Here is a 26688-nt window from a genome sequence, read left to right as displayed (position 1 = left end):
CCTTTTTAACAACATTCAATTCATTTATAATTTATCTCAAGGTTTGAGACAACTCTTTCAGATGAAATGCCCTATTTTAATGGGAGTTGGTGCTGAGCAAAGTTTCGCATTCAAGAAGTAGAGTTTATAATTGGCAGCTAATTTGAAGGCCACAAATTAAGTGAATGTTTGATCACTCCACTGATTTCTGACTTTCTGAATTTATGATACTAAGGCCTATACTGAGTTCATACAACATTTAGTCCGTACATTGTACTTGTTCACAATGTACAAATTTAATGCCAGGCTTGAGCGCTTAGTCTTAACTGGCACTCCGGTGCAGTAATGGAGTAGCGATGCATTGTAGAAAATGTGGCCTTTCGGACGAAATATTAAACTGAGGCTCCATTTACCTCTTTTTTAGATCATATGTCATTATTTGAAAGTAGGAGGGAGTTTCTCCCGGTTCCCTGACTAACACTCTTCCAGATTAATGATTATTCACCACTGCCTTCAAAAATTGACAATAAATATCACTTTAGGAGACACTCAAAAAAGTTCTTCCTTCCTTTCTCTGGTCTCCTGCCAATTCCTTTACTGCATCAAGATGGTATTCGAACACTAGATTATTACCTCCAACGTGTGGTTCCTGGAGGATGCTTTTGCTAAACATCATTGTTCTCCCCAGTGATGTCTCCTCCAGTATGTCACTTGCCTCCGTTTCAGCAAACATTGCCTTTCTAGTCTCTGTAGCATTAGGTAAAACATTGCTATCAAAGCATCTAAATTACCAGCCCTCTGGCGTTTTATAGGGCTCAAGAGGTTCATTTCCTGAATGTAAAGGTGGAAGGTGAGGTGTTACTTATAAGAAAATACCATGTTCCCCATGGGTGGGTGTTGAATGCATTTATGGCCAAATAACTTCCTAGAAGTCCATTAAGCAGAAAATCACCTCCAACTGTCATAATAATATAATATTCCTTGCATTTGATATAATGTCTTTCATGTCTGGAGGATGACTGAAAATGTGCTTTACGGCTATGAATTCATTGGTAGATTTTGGGAGGATTGTTGGCCAGGACACCGGGAGAAACTCTCTTCACTTTTTGAATAGTGCCATGGGATCTCTTTAACATCCACTTGAACAGACAGATGGAACTTTGGTTTAACATCTCATTCAAAGGACTAGGAGGTCTCCTCTGTATGATTCTTAACCTGTTTGTTAAACACAGGCAATTATTAGGTGTAGAAGCTGATAAAATTGATAATTAAATAATAGAACATCTGGGTTAATTCCTATTCAATACTTTGAATTCCTAAATTTAAATTACATGTTGGACCGCAGTGATGCGTTTTGAAATGATTCATATCATTGCGCTGTGCCTCTGTAAACACAGTGATGATTATTTCTCATAATAATAATTGCTATTGATATAGCACCTTATCATGTCATTGAGACATCTCACAGCGCCTCACAGAATACATTGTAAAGTGGATTGACTATGCATTTTGTGGGAAAGCGCAGCAGCCAATTGCATAAAGCAGTATCCCACAAACAGCCGTGAAGTGAGTGACCAATTTTATTTATTTATTTTTTTGGGGGAGTGATTATTACCTTCGGAAAGTGATCCCCCAGTCGATTAACAACCAGGTTTCCTGCTTACTGCTAGGTAAACAGAAAGGAATTTTCTTTAATTGCATTCTGTCACAAAGTGCCCTCATGACCTTTTCAAAGCAGGATCCTTTATTTAACATCACCGTGCAGATGCGGATAATAACACCCAACTAGTTTTCTAAGAGTCTCCATAAGAGATTCTCCAATGCTCTCCAAACACAGCTCGTAAACTGTGTGAGTGAAGGGTTTTCCTGTGAGGATCCCACTGTCGTAACTGTTGGTGGAGAGGAAGTCACCTGGGCCTTTTGGTTCACTGAGGTGGACTAAACATCCTATCCATTGTATATTCACAAGGTTTTTGTCCCATTAATCTCCAAAAGGGCAAACATGTCATTACTGCTAGGCACTTATCTTTCCATTTCTCATGAAGTTCATTTTTTTTGTTTACTCACTGACAAAGCAATGAAGTACCGATGCTTTAATCTACAAAACAAAATAAGAGAGAAAAATAACTGTTAGGGCCTCTTGCTGTTAGTTCAATGTGCTATGGAATATCTGTTATTCCATGGCAGCAGATTTGTAAACGTTCACACGTTCTTCATTTCACTCTATTATTTCCAGAAGAGCTTTGACCTATCAGAAGGTAACTTGATATTGAATGATACACCAGCGAGGTATATTGTATAACCCAGCTCTCCTTTACTGTGCAATAAGCAAGGGCTGTGTGTCTCCACAGAGACCTGTGCTAACTTGAGTTGGAGTGTACAGCCTGTTTGTACAGCCTGTTCCTTCCATGCCTTAGAAAGGTGAGGCATTTTGGAGTCCGGTTGCACTCCGCAACCAATGCCCACATCATATTTGTAAAACCAGATTCTCTGTGTTAATGGTGACTTCCAGTGTGTGAATATTAGAAGCTGTTTCATTTGCATGATATACTTGCCAGTCTTTATTTGGACTTTGCTGATTTTACTTTTAGGGATCATTTAGTGGAGTCCCGTAGCTCAGTGGTTAGAGCACTCGCTTTGCAAGTGAGAGACCTGAAATCAATTCCAGGCAGAGGGCGAAACCTTGTGCAAGTTTCCTTACTCCACACAGAGCCTAATAATAATCTCTCCAAAACCCAAAACAATAATAAATTGGTCATTTTCAATCTACGACTGTTTGTGGGACATTGCTGTGCGCAATTGGCTGCTGCGTTCGCCCACAAATATACAGTCAATTCACTTTGCAGTGTGTTCTGTGAAGCGCTTTGGGACGTCCTCCCGACGTGAAAAGCGCTATATCAAATGCAAGGATTATTATTATTATTATTTTGTGAATATCGCGAATCAAACTACTTTTGATATTCCCATTTTGTTAAGTGGACATAACAAAGTAAACCCAGTTTATAAATATTGCAAATTAGAGGCCATTGATAAGATAAGTCTGTTTTCTATAGAATTAATGGAAAACAAGCAGAGAACTGTAACTAAAGTAAACACCTCTAGTTTGAAGGGCTGGCACTATCATAGATTCAGTGAGCTTTTCCGGGAGTAATAATCTATCCAAAAAATAATAATAATAATTTGGTTGCTCAATCCATGACTGTTTGTAGTACATCGGTACTCGTGGAATCCTGTAGCTCAGTAGTTAAAGCACTCGCCTCACAAGCAAGAAACCTGGGTTCAATTCCTGCCAGGGCAAAACCTTGGCAAGTTTCCTTACTCCACATGCCTGATAATAATCCCTCAAGAAAAAAATAATAATTTGGTCACTCAATCCACGACTGTTTGTGGGACACTGCTGTGCGCAATTGGATGCCGTGTTTTGCCCACAAATATACAGTCAATTCCCTTTAAAGTATATTCTGTGAATCATTTTGAGACACCTCAAAGGCGCTATATCAAATGCAAGGATTATTATTATTATTGCCAAAGACAATGTTGGCCGCCCATGGTATTTTGGCATCTGGCAAAAGCATTACGCGTAGCACTAAGTGGAATTTTTACTCTAATGCGTGTGACTGAACTGATTCAGCATTTGTATGAGAGAAAATGCACAGATTTGAAGGAGGGAATACAAGACCAAGTGAAAGTAATTAGTGAATGTATGTGGAAAAAACAACAGAGAAAAATGAGAGCGAGAGATGGATCTGCCTTAGGCTTCACTCGGGTTTAGTGTTAGTTGCATTCTGTCTGTTCAGGTGGACATTAAAGATCCAATGGAACTATTCAGAAAGTGAAGGAAATCTCTCCCAGTGTCCTTACCAATATAGTTTTTCATTTTATGACTGTTTGTGAGGCATTGCTGTGCGCAAATTGGCTGCTGTGTGTGCTTACAAAATAAACAGCCACTACACTTCACACTACATCCTGTGAAAGGCGCTATAGAGAATGCAAGGATTATCATTACTAGTTTATGCTAAAGGCCTTTACTGCACTTTAAATCTTTCGCTTCTTCTTGTTTTTGGAGACCACCAAGGTCTCTGAGGAGTTTCAAACCAAACTATGGGAAGCAAGGTAGTATGTAGTCCTACAGCCCTTGGGAATTTCAATGCTGGTAGTAACTCTCTGATGTTTGACGGTTTCTCCTCTTTCCCAAACATGTCTGTTAATCCTCTTCAGGTCAGTTGCCCCCGGCTACAAATTACAATTTGACCTTGCTGCCAACACCAATTGTTGAAACTTACATTTCAGGATCTAGCTTGAAATGCGATTTGTTACAGTGATATTATAGCGGCATTTGTGTTTTATAACCCATTTCACCGAACGGACACGTAATGTGTAATTCTGCTCACTGGAGATTTCTCTGTGGGTTTCTGCCCATTTCTTCATCTTGCTTCTCAACTGGAGCTTCTATGATGTCAGTGTTGAAAGTGCTCAACAGTGTCCGTAAAGTGATGCTGATTTGCCGAATGTCCAACAGTGAAAGGAATCCAACGATGAATGCCTTCTATCACATTGATGCTTCTGGAAATGCCGGACTCAAATACTCTGGGTATACAAAGTCATCCCAAAAATGCTGAAGCCACCAGCTAACAAGTCGAGATCACTTTCTGTGTCCTGGCAGCCTCGAGGGCTGTGAAGTGCTCTGACACAGAAGCTCTGGATATAATTCCTTAATCCTCGCAGAGAACACCTGTTTTGTGACTGAGGAGTCCTCAGAAATTGCTCTCAACTACATTGTTTGCCCTTTTGCCCTTCTTTATGGATAATTGCTCAGGATTCTGAGACACAGTCATCTCCATCCTTCTCGCCAGACATGAAAATCTGACCTGTGGGTTACTTTTGCACTAACTTTTACAACTCTTGTGGATTCTTTTCTTTCCTGAATAAGATTGTAAAGAAGGACCCAATAATCATGAGCCCCTCTCCATGATTCTTTTTTTCTCTTAAAGTTAGCTAAATTATAGAGGTGTGCAAACTGAGACAAATTAGATTGCTCAATTCATACTCCCCAAGAAACAGGAAGGTCAAAATTGCGGCTTGTAACAGTGACTACAAATGCTGTCAAAAACAGGCAATAGGTAACAATGGTCTGGGGAGTAGGGGTGGGGAAGGATTCACTTCCGAGTCCTCAATTCTGCACTATTTTAAGGTAAAATGGTATAACGGGCTAAGATTGGAATTTTGGGTCAAATGTTATAATAATAATAATCCTTGCATTTGACGTCTTCGAGACGTCTCAAAGCGCTTCACAGAATATACTATAAAGTGAATTTACTTGTATATTTTCTCACTCTATTGATCTCATTGCTCAATTTTACATACATCTTGTATTTGCCAGCTATTAAAAGTACCTGCCTGCTGTAAGCTGTCAAGATTTGGGATCCATACTTCATTGGGTCTTACTCAGCTCCCGATTGTGAAGTATCAGAAGCTCTAAAATATACATCATCTTTGAATATTCTGGGTGAAATTAATGACATTTCAAAATTTGTTCATTGTGCTAATTAGTAATAATAATTATTGCATTTGATTTAGTACCTGGAGTCCTGTAGCTCAGTGGTTAGAGCACTCGCTTTGCAAGCGAGTAGACCTGAGTTCAATTCCAGACAGGGCGAAACCTTGGGCAAGTTTCCTTACTCCACACGCCTAATCCCTCCAAGACCAAAAACAATAATAAATTGGTCATTTTCAATCCACAACTGTTTGTGGGACATTGCTGTGTGCAATTGACTGCCGCGTTCGCCCACAAATATACTGTCAATTCACTTTACAGTGTGTTCTGTGAAGCGCTTTGGGACGTCCTCCTGACGTGAAAAGCGCTACATCAAATGCGAGGATTATTATTATTATTACCTTTCACAGCGGGAGAACATTTCAAAGTGCTTCACAACATTTACGCTGTATTTTTAGGCAACTTTGGCAGCCAATTTGTATACAATATAGCAATATTCCACGAACAGGCATGAAGTGAATGACCAAACTTTTATCTGGAGAATTATCGGCCAGGACCCTTTTTTCGAATAGTGTCATGGGATCTTTAACCTCTACCTGAACGTCGGATTGACGTCTCATCTGAATGACATGTGCACATTTGATTTGCAACCAGCCTCTCTTCCCCTCCTCTGATTAATTTAATGCGCTAACTTTCTCTGAAAGTTCAGTGATTCCAGCTGTTAACTGTTTTTTCGCAGCTGCTGAATAGAACTCTCGCTCATTCTGAAATGGGCTGTTATTATTAAATAAGGAGTGAGCAAAGTCTGGCTGTTTAGTCTCTGTGGTCTGTCAACTGCAATAATCTAAGCACAAACATTGTGTATGTGAACATGTGCCCTCTCCCGCTACCTTACCCCCACATCTGTGAGAGACGCCATGAAATGAAATGAACCATTCTATGGGATAGCACCGCATAGACAGTGAAAGCTAATATATCCAGCCCTTGCATTATGATCACTGACATTCTTTCAAAGTAAAAGCAGAAATTCAAAACTTTCCTAGTGCATCCATCGTCAATGTATTGAAGTTTTCCCTGCAGAAAGCTTATTTCAAGAACGCAAGATTTGTGTATGCCTGGAGATGACCTGTTGCTCCTCGCCCCTGGGTTCCTGCCAATCACAGAGTCGGAGCTGGAAAGTGAGGAGTGAGGTCCGGCACGAGGAGCGCACAAAGTTCACATTCCTGAAATTGATCTTCACCACAAAAACTTCACAGCGAAATCTGACTTCCACCTGCAAAATGTGAAGAGAAAAAAGCATGATTATTGAGCATTGCAGCCGTCATAGGTAATTCAATTGATTGCTACAGACTCAACGTGGAGACTGGTGGGAATTTACACAACCTGCATACTCCGGTGCTGAGCGTGGTGCGGGGGGAAGCCACATCATTGATGATGGCCCAGAGGGGTTGGGGTAATGCTTGTGTTATCTAAGCAGAGCGAGTGGGCAGAGGAGTGGGGCACGAGAAGATCGGAGAGGTAGGGAAGTGCTAGGGATTTGTACATGAGAGTGAGGAGCTTGAAGTCAATCCATTCATCTGTCCAACTCATCCCATTGCCTGACTATTACTGTTTACATCAGGAGTTATTAGACTTCCATCTTCACTAAGCAATCCTTCTCTTTTGACTTCAACAACAACTGAAATTTATATCCTGCCTTTCATATAAAAAAATGCCTCAAAGCACTTTACAGAATGAGAATTGTTAGAATGTCATGTAGGTAAGCAAAGCAGCCAATAGGTACCAAATTTGCCCACAAACAATGAAATGAGTAGGCAGTTCATTTGCATTTGGGATGAGAATGTTATTGAGACCTTAAGCGCTCTGGGAGCTACCCTTTGTGAGAGGCGCTATATAAATGCAAGTTGTTGGTATTGATGCAACTATTATAATGGGCTTTTATTTATCATTTTGGACCATAAGACTTAGGAGCAGGAGTAGGCCATTCGGCCCCTCGAGCCTGCCCCCCTCATTTAATAAGATCATGGCTGATCTTCTAACCTAATTCCATTTACCCGCCTTTTCCCCATATCCCTTAATCCCTCTTACAATGAACCTCTTGCAAGACCTTCTTGCAATGAACTGAGGAAATACTGTAATAGAAATAATAATAATAATCCTTGCATTTGATATAGCGCTTTTCAAATCTTCTAGACGTCTCAAAGCGCTTCACAGAATAGACTGTAAAGTGAATTGACTGTATATTTATGGGCGAAATGAAATGGAAAAGAAAGCAAGAACCTTTGAATTCAGCAGCTGCAGCTCCAATATCAGAGGTGTCTGTGGCTTATTTCAATGACTGAGGTCTGAAACAACCATTACAGGTATTAATCTTTTTGTATGAGTCAGACCATAAACCTTCAGACATAGAAACAGAACGTCCCCATCATCTAATCTGAGACACGCTGATACCTACTGGTGCACTGAAGTAAACTTTGATCCAGACCTTTATTGGGTTGATTGAATAAAACTTCAAAGAAATACTCTTTCTTTCTGTTTTGTACAAGCAATCTATCCAGTAAAATAAATGCTAGTCGAAGCACAATAGCTCAGCAAACCTGGAATTCCCAGGCATGTTATTTCTTGTTAAATGTGCAATCTACTAATGCAAAGACCACCTGTTGTTTCATGCAAGGCGGGCAGCTCCCTGAACGATCTAACAAGCTTTGCTTAATTGTTGTTCAAAGTAATGTGAGAAAATGCTCTGCACTACTGTTCCAAATAGAAATTGCCTGGACTATCTGAGCGAATGTAGAATCCAAGAAATGTAGGACTCTTAAAGCTGAAAGAATATGAAAGATACAGTATTTGAAAGACATAATTTTTTTTGGTCAGCTGGATGTTTGACACATGTGGAAACCTATCACCGTGCTTAAGAGTATCCAAACCAAACTGAAATTTCCATGCATTCCACCTACACATGCAAATCCCAGAGACAGATTTTTGGACTGGAATGTGCACTCTCTCCCTGTTTACCTAATTCCAGAAAGTATCAGGCGCAAGTTAGTAAGAGCCAAGGCTACAGAAGTTTGAAGGATTATAGAGATGAGGCAGGGCAGTGGAATTGACTGCTTTGAGGGCCGGTGCAGACTGAATGGGCCAAACGGCCTCCTTCTGCACTGTAAATTTCTGTGATTCTGTAAGAAAAAGAGTTTCATCCCATCAATCTGAGGTTTGCTTGAAACTCAGCTCTCCTTTTTGACTGGTTATTTGCTTAGCACAGTTCCCCTGGTGTTGCATCTGGCTAACATACCACTTGTCTTTAATGTTTTAGAATTTAATGTCCTTTTGCGGCTCTGTAGTTTTTTTTCACGTTTTGTGGAACTTTTAGTGAATATAAGATAAACTTGCCAAATATAGATTTAAGCTGTTTAAACCAACAACAACACATTACATTTGTATTGCGCTTTTCATGTTAGGAAGACGTCCTAAACCAGTGATTTTGTTTTGCATCAGGATAGTTCCTTGTGCTTGGATCCATTATCTCAATCCTTAAAGTGAGGTGTGAGAAATATTGGAGAATGTATTTATTGTTGCCAATGAAATAATTGTACATAAAGTACCCGATGAATCCCAAATTCAAGAAGAAATGTGCGAATGCCAGTATTGGGGATTACTGTTTTGTTCTCATTCTGACTAATAGTTCCTGCAAATATTCATTGCCTTTGTCTTCAGTAACATGCAACAACAGTTTGGTTTAAAAGTCTACAATCAACTGCAAAGCCAATTGTTTTGCTTAGGTCAGCGAGTTATATTGAGAAAACGTTGGGATATCTGAGCTCACTTCAAGGGCACTTCATAAATGTTCTGTTTGGTCCAAATACCTGCACAGGGGAATGAAATTCAGAGTTTCTATTGACACTTGTCGCAGTATATCTGTGCTGAAGCTTTCACTGTTGATAGCTTGCCTATGTGAAAATACAAACAAGAAAAAAACAAACCAATTTCGCTGGGCACTGTGAATATTCAGAGACTCTTGCTAACTGTCACAATTTGTTCTTTTAGCCAGTACTCATTTTATTTTAATTTTGCTTTTGAAAGGTTCCATCAAATTAGATGTGAAATACCAGCTGCGATTGTACAACTGGAAAGCGTGCTAGTGAGGAAGTGAGAGCTTTTATATTGATGCCGGAATAGATCTGGGACAGAATAGTACAACATATGACGTAGATGAAGGACAATCGGCCCATCAAACTATGCTGGTTATAGCCCAAGAGGTTCCAACCCTGGTCCTCACTTAATTTACAGACATTGAGCTTACAGTTTAAAGTGACCGTCACTGCTCTATGCCTCAAACCACATATCAAAACCGTTTGGTTCGAAGCGACTATGGCGACACAGAAACTAATGGTGGATTGAGTGGTAGCATGTAATGACACAAGATGTTCCGTCAACAATAATAATAATAATCCTTGCATTTGATATAGCGCTTTTCACGTCTTATAGGTGTCTCAAATAAGTAAAAATAAACAAATAAATAAAAAAAATAAGTGCTGTGGGGTATTGTATTTTACCCCCTTTAAATAGGTGGGCATAAAACCATTAGGAATCAATGTTCTTTGTAAGTTGATGAATTTACAATGGGATTTCCTTCCCCTTGTGTTGCTTGTTACCAGTGCTTTGAGACTCCATCGTGTGAGAAGCACGCCATATCGATGCAAGTTGTTGTTGTTGCTGAGCAGCACCAGAATTCAGGTTTGAACACTGGCGCTTCAACCATTGGGAATGATGACAGGAGCCTGGTGGTGATGGAAAGCTATTTGTCAGCACAGTGGTCCAGTCACTGGTGTCTCAAAATCAATCGCCTACATTTCTTTTCAGACCTGCCCTTAATAACAGGAATGCCACCTCTAGAAGTGCACCATAAGCCCTGCATAGCACCACCCACAGACAAAGAGCATACTGGAAGGCGTTTAATGCTTTGAAATACAATATTTACGAAGTTCCATTCAACCTTTACAAGGATGCTCAAAATGCTAGAGAATTGTTCAAATTGGCTCTCAAACTTTGAAATTTCTGGTGGCTTTATGATTGTTCTAGAGCCCATAATAAATTGAATTAGTTCAGTGATCCTGACTGTTGCAGCACAAATGTATGTTTCAAGCTACAGCACGAATGTACAGAGGGCTGATAGAGAGATATCCTACTTGTCCACTAGAAAAAGCTTTATGGTGCAGGAATCTGGAGTAAAACCAGCTCTAAACTCCATCACTCCTGGAAGGCATGTTCATGCTTATCTCAGTTATACGCTGAATGAACACAGTAGACATAAAGCCAGATCAGCCACCAACAGCATCGCTATGTCAAGGAACCATTATATAATGGAATCCGCTTTTGCTGGACGCCGATTAACCCTGGACGTCAGGTAAATCGAACAAAATGCCCGGCCCCGAATCACCTGTATTCTTAGCTGTTTTAAGGCTCCAGGATGTAGATAAGAGGAGTAAATTTGTGATTGACAGTGGACTCCAGCCATTCACAAGCGACTGGAGTTGGGCTGTCAATCAGTGAGGAGGGGACGGAGGAACAGGACACTTTTTAAGTCGGACAAAATGTCCAACCCCGACGCAACCGCCTTAACCGGCTTCCACTGTAGTGTAAACTTGGAGATTGAAATCGTTGGTCTGCCTAAGCCAAAAATCATTTGTGGACTATCCTCACACATACTCTATGCCGCCTCCCCCCACTCCCACCACATCCTCACCTGCCCCAGCAGCCCAGTCCTTGCCAGGCTCCACTGGTCTCCACTGCAAAACAAATCGATTTCAAGATCCTCACACTCACGTACAAATCACTTCATGCCCTGGTACCTCCATACCCCTCAAAACTGCTTACATCCCACTCCTCTAACCATCCCCATTGCTCAGCTGGCTCTGCCTCCTGCACGTCTTTCATTCCCTCGGTTCCACCATCATTAGCCACGTTTTCAGCCACTATGCCCCAAGACTCTGGAATTCTCTGCCTCAATCCCTCCTCTTTGCCCCTTCTTGCATGTTTTCAGATCGCACCTGAAGACCTACATCTTTGACCGTTCCTACGGTCACCTCTCCTCTCTCTCTGACTCAGTGACATGCTCTGCCACCGTTACACTATCCCATGTGAAAGGCGTTATATAAATGCAAGTTGTCGATAGCTATTCTAAACAAAACAAAATGCTTCATATAATAATAATCCTTGCATTTAGCAGTCCCCAGTAATTTAAGAATGCCTTTTCTTGAATTTAACCCAGCATTAACATTCACATCTATGCTTTCCCGTATCCATGGTGTGTGCTTTTAATGAGAAAATAAATGGTTTATTTTTTCTTTGGGCTCCCTGACCTTCTGTGACTTGTCCAAACAATGACCACAGGAGGTTTTCATGGCCTGATTTTTAAAGTACAAACAAACTGAAAGAGTGCCCAGTTTGTTCTATTGCTACCAGGAGCCATTTCCTGGCCTCCCATACCAAGCAACCACCCAGGTATAGCTTGTTGTTGTGTTGTCGTTGTTGTATCTCCTGCTAGTGTGACTCGTCTCCAGAAGCTGCTGATAATCAGTTGCATGTAAATTCGAGGAGAGTTTAGGTGGCTGTAGCCCTGGTGGCCTTCAGTAACCCAACTTGTCTCATGGTCTCAACAACAACAACAACTCACAGAGCGCTTAACAGTGGCAGAGCCTGACGCCGAACTGGGGGGAGGTGACCGTAAGCACGGTCAAAGATGAAGGTCTTCAGGCATGACCTCAAATGAGGAAGGAGGGGGCAAGCTGGAGGGATTGAGGGAACGTATTCCAGAGTTTTGGGACATAGTGGCTGAAAGCGTGGCCACCAATGATGGAATTCAGATCATGAGGGACAAACAGAAGTCTGAAGCCAATCGAGCAGAGGCAATGGTAGTGGGTTCGGGAATAAGCAGATCGGAGAGGTAGGTATGTGCCCGGGTATGAAGTGATTTGAAGACAAGTGTGAGGATCTTGAAAGTGATCCGATTGGTGATAGAGAGTCAGTGGAGCCTGGCAAGAACTGATGAGGTGGAGTTTAGTGCAGGTCTCAGCCAGCAGTCAGATAACGGTCACAGAGGCATAGAAATGTAAGTAGGCATCGAGGTCTAATTTGTTGTATTTACATTTATGTATTTAGCACATCCAATTATTCTTTCTAATTTTCTTTCCACAGAGTACATGCCTCTCTACTCCTGTTCTGGCCTCCTCTTGCTGGGATGTGCTTCCAATCTCTTGCCCAAGTGACCGTTGTCCATGTGTGAGCCTTTGTAGACAGTGTCGGCAGATCACCCGACCATAGAAGGTGTCACAGTGGAGCCTGGCTTCTCCCTACGCAGTTATGTCACCGGCACACAGTCAGTAGAGGAAGCTGTAGAGCGACCAGGAGCAGGAAGTCTGGTTGATTTTCCTCTCCCTAACCCTGGGAGGTCCAGGGACAATTTAACTCCCCTTGTAGCCCAGGGTAATACAGGCAAACTTGGCACAAACTGGATTTCAGACCATCACAGTCCAAGTCTATTCGGTTCGGATCTCTGTCCAGTATACCTTTGGGACTACCCCTTTGCTGCATTTCTTGCAACAATATCAGGCAAATGTGTTCACCTTTCAGTACCATCACACCAACCCACAGGAACTCTTCTCAGGAAGTAGATTGCATTTGGCTCTGAGGAGATCTCAAATAAGAACCAAGGATTTGGGGAGGACAAGTTTGCAGGGCTATGGGGAGAGAGCGGGGGAGTGGGATTGATTTGGATAGCTCTTTTAAAAGAGCTGGCACAGACACGATGGACCGAGTTTCCTCCTTCTGTGCTATATAATTCTATGATTTTGGTCCTCTGTCCTGATGTGCTTTTTCCAGGGGTGAGATGCCAGAAATTTGGATTTCAGTAGGGATGTTTTACCAGGTATCAAATGTAAATTAACCTTTCAGAACAAACTTTCAGGAATCTATGGAGGTACTGATTCTCTCCTTCACATGGATAGAATCCTTCTCGTCCAAATCGTTCAGTGGAGTTTCTCTTGGCCGCCCCTCGGCGTTTTATAAACTTTCCCATTTAAAGAAATTTAAAGAAGGGAGTTCTAGCTCAAATGAAGCTTGATACAGTTAATGGTTTCATGCTAGATATCTTTGTGTTGTATAATTTCTACCATCTGTTCTGAATTAAATTGTAATTCAATGAAACTGAGTCGACCGTATTGGAAAGAGTCAATGACTGAGTGAGTGATTGAGTGAGTGAGTGATTGAAAGGCTTACAAAGAATAGGCAGAGTATCAGTTAAAGCTACTTGTTTTTGATAGAGATAAATGAGTGCTTGAGAAATGTATAATGTATCTCGCACAATTCTGCTGTATTTGCCATGAAAACCTGCTTATAGTCGATATTGTAGCCAAAGTAAAATGATCACTGAAATGGGAATTAGGCAGACACACCTGTTTTGGGTTGGGTTCGGATACTGTCGACTTATTCGACAACGGCAAAAGTCTAATCCATAGCAATAAAGTTGTGTGTGCCTGAAGCATATATCATAGTACTGCCTAAAAGAATATTGAATAGGCTTAACATTGAGAATAGTGGAATCTGTTGGGTTCATTCTCCGCCATTGGGTTGATGAAGTCTTGGTGAATCAAACTTCTTCACAGCGTATTATTTACTACTCTGTTATCTTGGAATCTATATCCTCCTTGTTAGTCTTTCTTGATGGAAGTGCTTATTTGCCTATGTTTGACACCCAGTGTTTATGTATTCGAGAAGCTCATAAAGAGAAAGGTACAGTCTGGGCTGTCATTGCCTTAGAAAGCTCTCTGAGAACACAGAATGGAAACATGCGGCTGATCACTGACAGGACACAACAAGGAAAGAATGACCCCAGGGGTAATGAGAAGGCCCACAGTAATTACCTTTTCACCATAAAAAGGCTTTGTGGCTCCTGGGGGAACCCCTCTGCAGACTGTTTATAAAGCTGTCAAATCACATCTTCGACCCAGAGGTGAGATCCGCTCATATCACAATATGAATAATAAGCAAAAAACAAATTCAGTGAAGCCCCATTAAGAAAAAAAACTTGGCTCATGATAAGAAATACTGCACGAGGACTGCATATTTAAATTTGATTTAAAAATGATTTATTGATGAACAAAATTAAAAGTGTTTTATTCTAAAATGTAAGTATTGGGGTTAAAGGTGCCCAGGATTATTGCGGTTAAAGTCATTTAGATAGTTTGTTTGCTAAACACTTGAGGCAGTGACGTAATTTGGGTTAAACTATTTCTGTGTTGCTTGGTTGTGACATTGTAATGAGTAACACACTTCTCTCTCTCCCTATTGCCAAGACAACAACAATTTGCATTTATATAGCACGCTCACATAAAGGAATGTTTCAGAATGTTTTATTATGTGTATCAGCCTGGCTCAGTTAGTAGTACTCTCATCTTAGAGTCAGAAAGTTGTGGGTTCAATCCCCACTTCGGGACTTTGAACTCATATAGTCTAAACTGACACTTCAATGAAGTCTTGCAATGTTGGAGGTGCTATCCTTCGGATGAGATGTTAAACCAAGGCCCTGATTGCCTGTTCAAGTGGACATTAAAGATCCTATTGTGTTATTCAAAAGGAGAAAGGAAGTTTCTCCTGGGGTCCGGTGTTTCACGGCTGTTTGTGGGACGTTGCTGTGCGCAAATTGACGGCCGTGTTTGCCTACAAAAAACACTCAGTCACTCCACTTTACGTATCGTGTGAAGTGCTTTGAGATGTCTTCCTGATGTGAAACGTTTTATACCAAATGGAAGAATTATTATTATTATTATTATTGTTGAGGGACACTGCTGGAGTAGAGCGATAGTCATGCGGAAATGAAGCCACGAAGAGGCAGCATGTTGGTGAGGAAACAGAGGCAACAGAGGATAAAGATAAGCACAGAAGACGTTATAATAATAATATAATAATAATAATAATCCTTGCATTTGACATAGCGCTTTTCACGTCAGGAGGACGTCCCAAAGCGCTTCACAGAACACACTGTAAAGTGAATTGACTGTATATTTGTGGGCGAACGCGGCAGCCAATTGCGCACAGCAATGTCCCACAAACAATCGTAGATTGAAAATGATCAATTTAAATATTGTTTTTAGTTTTGGAGAGATTATTATTAGGAGTGTGGAGTAAGGAAACTTGCTCAAGGTTTCGCCCTGCCAGGGATTGAACTCGGGTCTCTCGCTTGCAAAGAGAGTGCTCTAACCACTGAGCTACAGGACTCCACATTGATTTAACATTCACCCAAAGGACAGCACCTCCGACAATTCAATGATCCCCTAACACTGCACTGAAGTGTCAGTCTATGAGCTCAAAGTTGCAATTAAAATTAACAATAATGTCAGCAGCCTATCAAACTGGTTTAATTAATGCAATCATAACTAAAATTGTGCTATTAATGCAAAATCAAATGGCACATAAAAACTTGTATGACAATTGTTGATAAGCACACAGCTACAACATTTCTAAGCTTAGTGAATCTTCTTTATGATTACTGTGATGTTTCACAGTGGTTTGTGCAAAATGTGTCACTCACATGAACAAATTTGCAACTTTGAGGGAAAATAGATTGATTCATGACAGCATCAGCATTTTACTCGGTCTTAATAATTGAACAGCTGAAAATTATTGGAAGACCCAACATGGTGTCGTGAAATGTTATTACTATTGTGAGATTTCATTGCAAATTGTGTGTTTGTTGAGTGATTCATTGACTTCATTCAATGAAGGTTTTCATTCTGAGTTTCTGGGTTTTCATTTCTCCATAGTCTGAAGGAATGAGTCTGAAACTTGCAAATGGGAGGTGGGGGGGGGGATTTTTTTTTGGGGGGGCACATTGAATGGAGTGTGTGCTGAGACCAGATTATGTGTGATCCACCTCTGTTTGACTTCTTTAAACCTTTGAACCAGTCTCAATATATCGAGCTTCTCTATTTACATGGCCACACAAACGTTCTCCCATCGAACTGTGTAGTGTGCCAAATGCAAAAGTTCCCAGGTTAGTCTATAAAAATATCAGAAAAGAAAGGTAGCTTCTGTATTGTGCAGATGTTAGACTCATTATGTTATGGGTTCTTTGATGCAAACGAACAGACAACAGGACATACTGTATATGTGTAGAGCTCAGCAGGGCTGAGCATTAGAGGGTGTGGGGCAAATGGATCAGATTCCATTGATCATATAACTGAAACTGTAACCATTTCAGAATGACTTTTACAGATGGTTTTGAATTGAAAAAAGAATAATTCTTATGCAGCCCGCAGGCAAAATGGTGGGAAAATGATGAACTCCAGCCACTGCTGAGCTCTGCAGGTTTCTCCCTTTGCTGTGTTGACTTCACTATTTTATTTTAGTCCCTTAAACTGTTGTCTCAATTGGTTGGTCTTCTCATAAGAGCATAAGATGCGACCTACATAGGATCAAGAAAGTCTTTATTCCGGCTCTGGAGATCGCGGATTTCGGTATTCTTTGGCGGTTAATGGCTTAAAAATATTTTTTAAATTAAAAAAAATGAACATTAAAAAGGCATTCTAACCCTGGGAATTAAACAAGAATCTCGCTGCAGTCTAAGAAGAGCATAGTGGCGAAATTGGCTGTGAGAAGCTTGAGGAAGAGATCATAGTCTCGAAGTCAGCAAGTGTTCAGTCCCAAACCTGTCATAAAGGACACTTCCCAGTCGATAAAACACTTGTTAATTATCTCGGTGATTACAGAACGTGATTAAGGATTACTTCAATTTTTAGCCCATGGAAACTATCTGGAATTCCATAGACACAAAGACACTCTTCCGTAACAAGAATAGTTTGTTAAAGACTCAAGTCCCAATTGTCTATTAGCAAGAACCATTGTGCACTGTTCTGCAGTGACAGGCTTGCAATGTATCTAGTTTATAGCACACACTCACTTTTCATAGAGCATAGTTGTGATTTATTACCTTTTACTCAGTTTTTATTCACTATATTTAGCATAGCTGCTGCAGCATATGCTATGTCAATTTAACCGTCTGTGGTTTGTCTCTAGTCAGTCCACCCTGCACGTTCAAACCTCGTCTGAAATTGGCCAGATTGGATTTTGTGGTCTTTTGTTTATTTCAGTTTAGGGGGTATGATTAAATGATCTGATATAGTGACCAAAGTGGGGTTGAAAAAGTGTTCAAATGGGAAAACCACAAAGTAAATGACACCTTGCGACTAAAAAGGGTATTGGGTCATTCTCTTTATCGAGAATTCCCATGTACTTCATGTCAACTCACCAGGCCTTAGATTAGAGTGTGCATCAGATTCCTTGTGGAAGATGCATTTTCCAACCAGAGAAGTATTTTCCTGCTGGTGATATTTGTGCTGCACTTTCACATTTAAGCACATTTTCCATCCCAATTTGCACACAGCGGTGTTCTGCAAAGATCCATGAAGCGAATGATCAATTTATCTGGAGGATTGTTGGCCAGGACACGGCAGAATCTCTTATGGAACTTGAGAGTTTCTGCTGAGTTCTGTACAAATCCTTGTGCTCCATATTCACCAATTCCAACGCTCTTTATTCAGCATAGCTGTAAAGGCCTGTGTATCTGTACCACCCACTGCAAGGTCAGTACTATGAGACTGTCTTTCCTGAAGAAGAGCTGAAGCCTTTTATTTGTATGTAAACAAGGTGTGTTCACTTTACAGTAAATCCTGTAATATTCTCCCGACATGAAAGGCTCTATATTAGATGCAAGGATTATTATTATTTGAAATTAATATTTTAATGCAAAATCATTTTTGTTTGCTCACATTTTTGTCTTACTCAAGACATTTATATAACTTTTGCAGAGCATAATCTTAGTAATGTTTTGTCATTTTGCCAAGATTACATTGTGACTATCATTGAATTGGATTTTATCCACGTCACAATATTCGGATCCTCTCTAGCTCAATAGCCCAGTGCAACTTGACTATGCTCTGAGCCATTACGAGTTGTTATCTTATGTCCATGAGGCTTTCTTAGCTTTCAAAGCAAAGTATGTCTGTGCTTTGGATTTATTGAAAAAAAGCCCTTGGGAGTTGTCTACGCACTGTTACTGACAATCGGCCAGATATCAGAGTTTCTACAGGAATGCAGGTGAAATGCAGCTGGTATCGATCTCAGCCAAAGTTGGAATGTGTCCTTTTAGAGATATTATTGTGCTGCAAAATCTTGATACTACCCACGCCAGTAAGCGTGAACAAGAGTAAGTGCATTAAGAAATTGCCGGAGGGATTTTTGTTTAAATAAGCAGTTTGATTAAGCAATAATTGTTAAAAATATGGGCTGAGATTGCATTCTTTCTAGATGTAAATATGTGACTGTAGATAGTAGACGGAGAGATGAAGGTTGGTGTCTGAGCTGAGTCACTTAGCATACACCAGATTGGATATTTTAAGCTGGTTGATCCTGATGCTTTTTCCTGTCTCAGATATAGATTTAGGAAAACAATAATATTTAACACTCCCAGTGGAAGATGCTCTAGGTACAGTCTATAGCTATGTCTGTCTTTCACACTCACTTAGGCTGAGGGTCAGAGAAATAATGAACATAATTTCTCCAGCTCCACTAGCCTTCTGATGTGACCTGATGATTGTGCCAGTTCATCCTGTTTTTTTGCACTTTTTATGTTTTAAACCTCGGCCACCAATGCTTAGAGTTTGCTCTTTTCCAGGCTATCAATTTCCTGACAGATGTTTACATTTGGAATTGTTTGGAATAGTTGGTTGGTCTGATCTGCAACTGGTTAATGAGCTGTATCAGTAGGATGTTCCCCTGCAAGAAGAGACCCTGTAATGGGGTGGCTGATCCTGATGTGCAGGATTCCCTGCTGGAGATGCTGTTGACATCACAAGGCCACTTTATTCAGTGGCTAGGTGCCAGTAATGTTTCCTGAAGAGCAATTTTACAACCTTATTAAGAGAGACATGACACTCGTAACCAAACTCTCAAATGTTTAGGTCACAGCCGCTCCCAAGTTATACAATGTTGTTTGAAAAGTTAGAATATTTTACATGTTGGATACTCTATCCTATGGGTGCCTATAATATACATCTGGGCCTTTATCGTCCAAAAACAATACGTAACTTATCATAACACCAGTTTAAATTTCTATTTGTGTAGATCACTGAACTGCAGACATTTTGTCCCAATTTGTGGAGTAACTGAAATGGAGAGGGTTTCACAGCTATGGTCGATGAACAGTGGGGTCACATGCCAGTGCTGGCAACACTTATTTTATGGTTCTTGAATTGTTTAGATTGACAAAAGCATCACTGAGTTGGAAATTGAAACTAGCGCCACGCTGTTATGAAAACAGAGTTGTGGAAGTAGTTTAAGTTTACAGTGGTGTATAATCCCTTGCAGAAGCAAGCAATGACATTTGTTGTTAATACTATGGACTCTGTTAAGAGTACTGCATTGTACTTATTGGGCAACCTCTAAATTAAGCCAATAAAAGCTTTGTGCTGTATCGCTGTCAACATTTTAGTCTAAATTTCATTTTTAAATAAAGCTTTTTCTCTGTTCTTTGTGTGTAAGCCTGGCTCAGTTGGTAGCAATCTCACGTCTGAGAGAGAAGGTTTTTTATTTAAGACCCACATCTAGTTAAAACCGAAATCTACCTGAGCAGGCAGTCGGGACTTTATTTTAACATTTCATCCGAAGGATGTCACCTGCAGCAATGCGGTACAACTCCAGCACTGCATTGGAGTGACAGCCTAGACTGTGAGTTTAAAGTTCCATAGTGGTTGTGTTGGTCTGCCAGGTGTCCCAATGCAAATTCTGGGTTCCCAACCCAGGCTCTTGCCAGCTCCCTCCTCATACTCTCCAGAATTAGGTCAGGATCAGTCTCTACAGAGGGAGAGAGTGCACATTTAATTTCAATATATGAGAGTTTTCATGTGTAGGTGGGATGTATGGAACTGTTTGGATACTCTTAAGCATGTGATGAGTTTCTACATGTATCAGACACCTGGCAGACCAACACAACCACTATGGAACTTTAAACTCACAGTCTAGGCTGTCACTCCAATGCAGTGCTGGAGTTGTACTGCATTGTTGCAGGTAACATCCTTCGGATGAAATATTAAAACAAAGTCTCGACTGCCTGCTCAGGTAGATATTAAACATCCCTTGGGACTATTCAAAAAGAATTGGGAGTTTCTTCCGGTGTCCTGACCAACAATCCCCCAATTAAAATTGATCACTCACTTCATGCCTGTCTGTGGGGTAATGCTGCTTGCAAATAGGCTGCTGTGTTCACCTAAAAACACACAGTCACTACACTTTCCCACAAAACACTGTAAATTTGAAGGATATTTAACATAAGTGGTAAAATTATCAACCCCCAGATGTTGTGATGAGCATCAAATCTTCATGAAATTGTGTATTATTAATCTGAAGATTGACACGTCAATGCAATTTTATTTTTGCTGCTCCCTGCAGGTGCTGTGTGTTGTGAGAGTTTGGGGTCATTGGGAGCCTGTCCATGGGAAAGCTGTGTTTGAAAGAAAGTAATATTTAGTACGGGATAGGAAGGTCACACCATGTTAAAGTCTCCCTGGAGACCTCTCATAAATATCATCATTGCAACAGCGCAGTTCTTAAATGTCACAGAGCCACCTGAGCATGGGCCTCAAAGACACTAAAGGTTAGGTGGGAATGAATAGTTACAGTGGACAGGTCAACTTGTTCAATGTGCTGTTATTTCACTCAAAAACTAGGTAACCAGCACAGCGCTAAGAGGTGACACCTTTTGCACATGAAGGAGAGGCTTGCTGCTCATAATATTTGCCACACACTGAGGAGAAAATCCTCTGATGATAGCAGTAAACTACCAGAGTGGGGAAGAGCAGTCATATTATCTAACCATTCACCTCTGAGAGTACCTGCACAGAGCCACTGTCTACACAAACCTAACCCCCTCTTTCCTCTTTCCCTCAATATCGTTGGTCTTCAGTTCTCAATGAAAGCTGCAATTCTGTTTGATTTTTAGACACACTAAAAATTCAAAGCACAAATCAGTGTCCTGGCAATGGTAGCAGTGATCCTCAGTGTGGGTTTCAAAATCTCTGGGAGAATCTGTGGTTCCGTATTATAATTTCAATCTCTGTTCTTGGTTGGTGACAATTCATCAAAACTTTTTCAGTAAATATTAAAAATAATAATCCTTGCATTTCTTATAGCATCTTTCACATTGGGAAATGTGATATCCTGTAAAGTGGAGTGACTGTATAATTTGTAGGTGAACATGGCAGTCTATTTGTGCATGGCAATGCAATCCTCAATTGGCATTTTATTTAATTGCAAATAAAAAAAGGCTGCGAAAAGGAAAGCCATTCCAGGAAAAAAATGTGGCCTTCGATTTTTTTTTCCTCTGTCGTATATTACCACGTTGAGATTTACTGTATTTTGTGGGCAAAACGCAGCAGTGAATTGTGCACAGCAGTGTCCCACAAACAGTCATGAACTGAGTGATCAATTTTGTTTTTTTGGAGGAATTATTACCCCCAGAAAGTGATCTGCCAATCGACTAACAACCGGGTTCCTACTCACTGCTAGGCAAACAGGCGTGTGGGAATAAGGAAATTTGCCTACGGTTTTGCTCTGCTCGGGATTCGAACCCGAGTCCTCTCGCTTGCGAAGTGAGCTTGCTAACCACTACGCTATGGGACTCCACAAACTATTGTTGTTGTATGAACTGTTGTTGTCAGGAGCTGATGACTCAGATGCGATATCATGACAAATGAATTCTCTTTGATGTAGCATTCTTTGTGAGCACTGACATTTTTTTCTTCCCTTTTGTGCTTTAATTTACAGGATAAACATCTGCTGAAGAAGACTGCCATCAAGTTTCATAAAGCGATATGAAGTTTGATTCCTCTCTTATTCAGTCCAATGGGAAAAGGAGTTAATCGTTGTTGAGCCCGATTGCTGCATCCTGCTAAAAGAACCCGAGATTACCTGGAATACCTTTCACTTCCATCTTGCCATAGCAAGGGTTGATCTGGCTCTCTGAATTTTCAATCTCTAAAACTGCTGTAGGTTAAGGATGCTTTTTGTTTCATGTCGAGGGACTAATACCTGAGATTGGGGATTGGTATCGACTCTTTTTCAGATGCTTAAACTATTAATTTATCCCACTCGGTACGCCCTTTAACAATCTTTACATTTGGTATAGCGCCTTTCACGGTGCTTCATACATATTGTAATAAACTGTAGTCATCATGTGTTTTGTGGGAGAACGTTTTGTATTAGTCCATAGATTACTTGAAACGTGTAAACGTGAAAGAGCAATTGAAGTGAGGAGCAACAACAAATTACACTTATGTACCGTCTTTCACGTTGGAAGGATATCCCAAGGGACTGGACAGTTAATGATTTGCACCCGAGCTAATGCTTGGAATCAAGAGGTTTGGAGGGTAAGGGGTAGGGGGTGGGAGTAGAGAGGTAGGGGGTGGGAGTAGAGGGGTTGGGGTGGGGGTAGAGGGGATGGGGATGGGAGTAGCGGGCATGGGGGTGGGAGTAGTGGGGTGGGATTAGGGAGGATGGAGGTAGGAATACGGGTATAAGGTGGATGTAGGGGGGACTGGAGTGGGAAGAGTCAGAACTTTTTTCATTTTGTTCATTTTGTGGCTGTGGCTTTTATATGTTTAAACATATGTATATATGTATGAAGAGTAGTAGCTCTTTTGCTGTGGTTAGAGGCCGGAGTAATGATCCTGCATGCTTGTTGCTTATGCTAGATTTACGGATGCATTAGCATGTAGATTACATCCATTCACGGTATAGTATTTTGAAATATGTTATGAATAGGATTGTTCTGGCTCTGCTGCTTTGATATAAGGCTTTTTTTATTTGGAAGTATTTGAATTCTCCATTCCCTGTATACGTTACATTTTGAAAGATTTGTATTAAAACCAGATTTACAGTAAAATGTTGTTAACAGAGTTTTATTCTGTTTGCACTTTACTCCACATGTTTTCTTCCCAGTTCTCGAATAAAACACTGTGCTATGACAGCGAACAGAGGTCAAACATCTGAAGCATCTCTTGAAACAATATGCTGATCTATGCATATATTTGTTTATTTTGTTTTGGGTCGGTGGGGTGTCTAACTTATGCAGAAACCTATCACCAAACTTAAGAGTATCCAAACCGGAATGAAAGTTCCACATACATATTACACCTGCACGTGAAAAATTCCCTGTGTCTAGAATAGAATACACACTCTCTCCCCGCTTACCTAATTCCAGAGACTATTAAGTGCTCCTGGTTAGTGCTAAATTGTTGGAGATGCCGTCCTTGTAGGAGATATTAAACCAAGGTCCCTTCTTTAAAGAGCCCATACTACTATTTGAAAAAAAAGGGAATGCTCTTGGTGTCCTGGTCAACAATTCTCCTCCTGACTGATTGTGGGACATTGATATGTGCAAATTGGTTGCATACAAATACACAGTTACTACAACTAACAATAACTGCTGTGAAACACTTTTAGAGACAATAAGGGAGGCACTGCTGTATATCAAATGCAATTTTTTATGAATTAAAATGTTGCTTTCTGTTCTCAGAAAATGGAATGTGAGACTTTTATACATGACGAGGGTTTTCTGAGTGTCAAGACGCTGGGCTAATGTACAGAAAGCCCAGCTAGTATGTGACACTAAATATGGTGAACTAGAACTGCAGAGAATTTGGATCAGTGAACAAAGTCATTACAGCGTATCAGCATCATGTCTCACTCTCCCCGAGGGGATAATAAGAACATGTTAAGCTAAGAGGACACCAACAGACTGCTCTATAGCAAGTTCATGAATATAACCAGAAAGCTGTTCTTGTATGAGCAGTGTTGAGGCACGCAGTTTATTCTGATCAACAGTCAGAATCCCAAAGCTATTTTTCTTTTAGTCCTGGTTCAGTGTATTCCCTCTGCTGTACATTTTGATCATTTTAATGGATTCGCTTTCTATACTCAGTGTTTTTCAGTCATGTTGTAAATGAAAGAACTGAAAGATCACATTTTCCAAGTGCAGGCTGCAGTGTTATTGCCACACTGCACAGGAATGCCACTGTCTGTCGTCCTGTAAGAACCCATCATGACCCCAGATAGACCATGAACTTCCAAGTTATGTCATCTGAAAGGAACTCAGTGGGGAACAAAACCCCAGGTCTGATACTCCCAAAGTTTCAGTTCCTTCCTGCGACATTTAGAATGTAACTTGAACAGACTTCAAATAAGTGATGGTGACCGAGGGGGTTATTTTTTCACCTGTTCCAGCATATTCATTCAAAATAAACCAGCTCATCAATCATCTGATTTCACGGTTCAGAACTGCGGATTGTTCTAATCCAGTTTATTTGCTCGACCTTAGCAAAAGGACTAAGCAAGCAGTATTTCATTCCATCACTGAAACAACAGAAATCGGACTGTTAGCATAATAGGGGGAATAATAATGAGCCAGCAATCTGTACTTGGGTGTTCAAGATCTAGAGATAATAATAATAATCCTTGCATTTGATACAGCGCCTTATCACGTAGTCGAGACGCCTCAAAGCGCTTCACAGGATACACACACTGTAAAGTGTAGTGACTGTGTAATTTATGGGAGATGGCCCTTTTGTGAATTGCTGAGATATTAAATAGAAGTCTCATCTGCCTGTTCTCTTGCTTTCGATAGATGTTAGTAGATCTCAGGACAACAACAACAATAACTTGCATTTATATAGCGTCCTCCACGCCGGGCGGCTTCTCAGAGCGCTTAACAATGGCGGAGCCCGAGGCCGAGCCAGGGGGAGGGGGAAGGTGACTGTAGGAGCGGTTGAAGAGGCACGACCTGAAGATGGGGAAGGAGGGTGTGAGGCAAAGGGGTTGAGGGAAGGAGTTCTAAAGCTTCAGGGCCTAGTGGCTGAAGGCACGGCAGCCGATGGTGGAGCGGAGGATTTGGGAGACATGGAGGAGGCCGGACCCAGTGGAGCAGAGGCAGTGGGTACTGCTGTGGGGAGAGAGGAGGTTAGAGATAGGGGGGTGCCAAGGAATGGAGGGATTTAAACACTAAAGTGAGGATCTTGAAGCGATCGGCTCTGTGACAGGGAGACAGTAGAGTTTGGCAAGGACTGGAGTAATCGGGATATGCAGTTTGGTGCGGGTGAGAATGTGGGCGGAGGAGTTTTGAATGAGCTGAATTTTGTGAATAGTGGAGGAGGGGAGACCTGCGAGGAGGGCGTTAGAGTAGTCCAGCCGAGAGGTGACAAAAGCATGGACAAGGGTTTCCGCAACTTTTCATGTGAGGTATTGTTGGAGATGGGCAATGTGGCGGAGATGGAAGAAAGTGGTCAGGGACCAGATGTGGGGGAGGAAGGATAACTGGGGATTGAACCTGATGCTTAAGTTGCGCATGAGTTCAGAGAGTTTTAAGTACTATTTTGAAGAAGCATAAGGAATTTCTCCTGGTATCCCGGCCAACACGCCCCCAAATAAAATTGATCATTCACTTCATGGCTACTTGTGGGACATTTCTGTTCGAAATTGGCTGCTGTGTTTGCTCACAAAATACACAGACACACATTTTACAGTGTATCCTGTGAAACTCTTTGAGATGTCTCAATGTGATAAGGTGCAGTATCAAATGCAAGAGTTATTGTTATTATTTCATGAAATGCAAGTATTAATATTGTTACAATACAATAAACATTTATATAGCGCCTTTCACTTCGGGTCCATTTTGTTACCTACCTGGTTATCATAAGACTGTGTCAAAACATGTGAAATTGAGTCTATAAACACACTGTCTTTTCACAAGGTTTCGTAGTGTTATAAAATTCTAATTTCATGCTATTGCTGTATATCCCTGCACTTTCATGAACTTCATATTGAGAGATAAAGATGCTGAAAGGCTTACAGACTGAGTTTGTGGTATTCTTGAATGCTGCCCTTGCACAACAGATCATAGATTCATAGAATCATAGAATTACACAGCACAGAAGGAGGCCATTCGGCCCATCATGTCTATGCTGGCTCTTTGAAAAGAGCTATCCAATTCAATCCCACTCTCCCGCTCTATCCCCATAGTCCTGCAAACTTGTCCTCCCCAAATAATTATCTACTTCTCTCTTAAAAGTTGTTATTGAATCATCTTCCACCACTCTTTCTGGCAATGCTTTCCA

At 40.9% G+C, this 26688-nt stretch overlaps 1 protein-coding gene across 1 annotated transcript in view; it reads left to right on the top strand.

Annotated features, from left to right (window-relative positions):
• LOC103182247 (putative cell-type specific agglutination protein pfl7) overlaps positions 1–22882 on the top strand; it is a 97210-nt gene extending 74328 nt beyond the window's left edge. The window contains exon 7 of the mRNA XM_007899176.2: positions 22346–22882. The gene's annotated coding sequence lies outside the window, so the exon portion shown is untranslated. The remainder of the gene's footprint in view (positions 1–22345) is intronic.
• The last annotated feature ends 3806 nt before the right edge of the window (positions 22883–26688 follow it).

This window comes from Callorhinchus milii, unplaced genomic scaffold (assembly GCF_018977255.1).
Source record: "Callorhinchus milii isolate IMCB2004 unplaced genomic scaffold, IMCB_Cmil_1.0 Scaffold1, whole genome shotgun sequence".
NCBI lineage: Eukaryota > Metazoa > Chordata > Chondrichthyes > Chimaeriformes > Callorhinchidae > Callorhinchus > Callorhinchus milii.
Note: the sequence above shows the minus strand (reverse complement) of the source record. Positions and strands in the feature narration are given on the sequence as shown.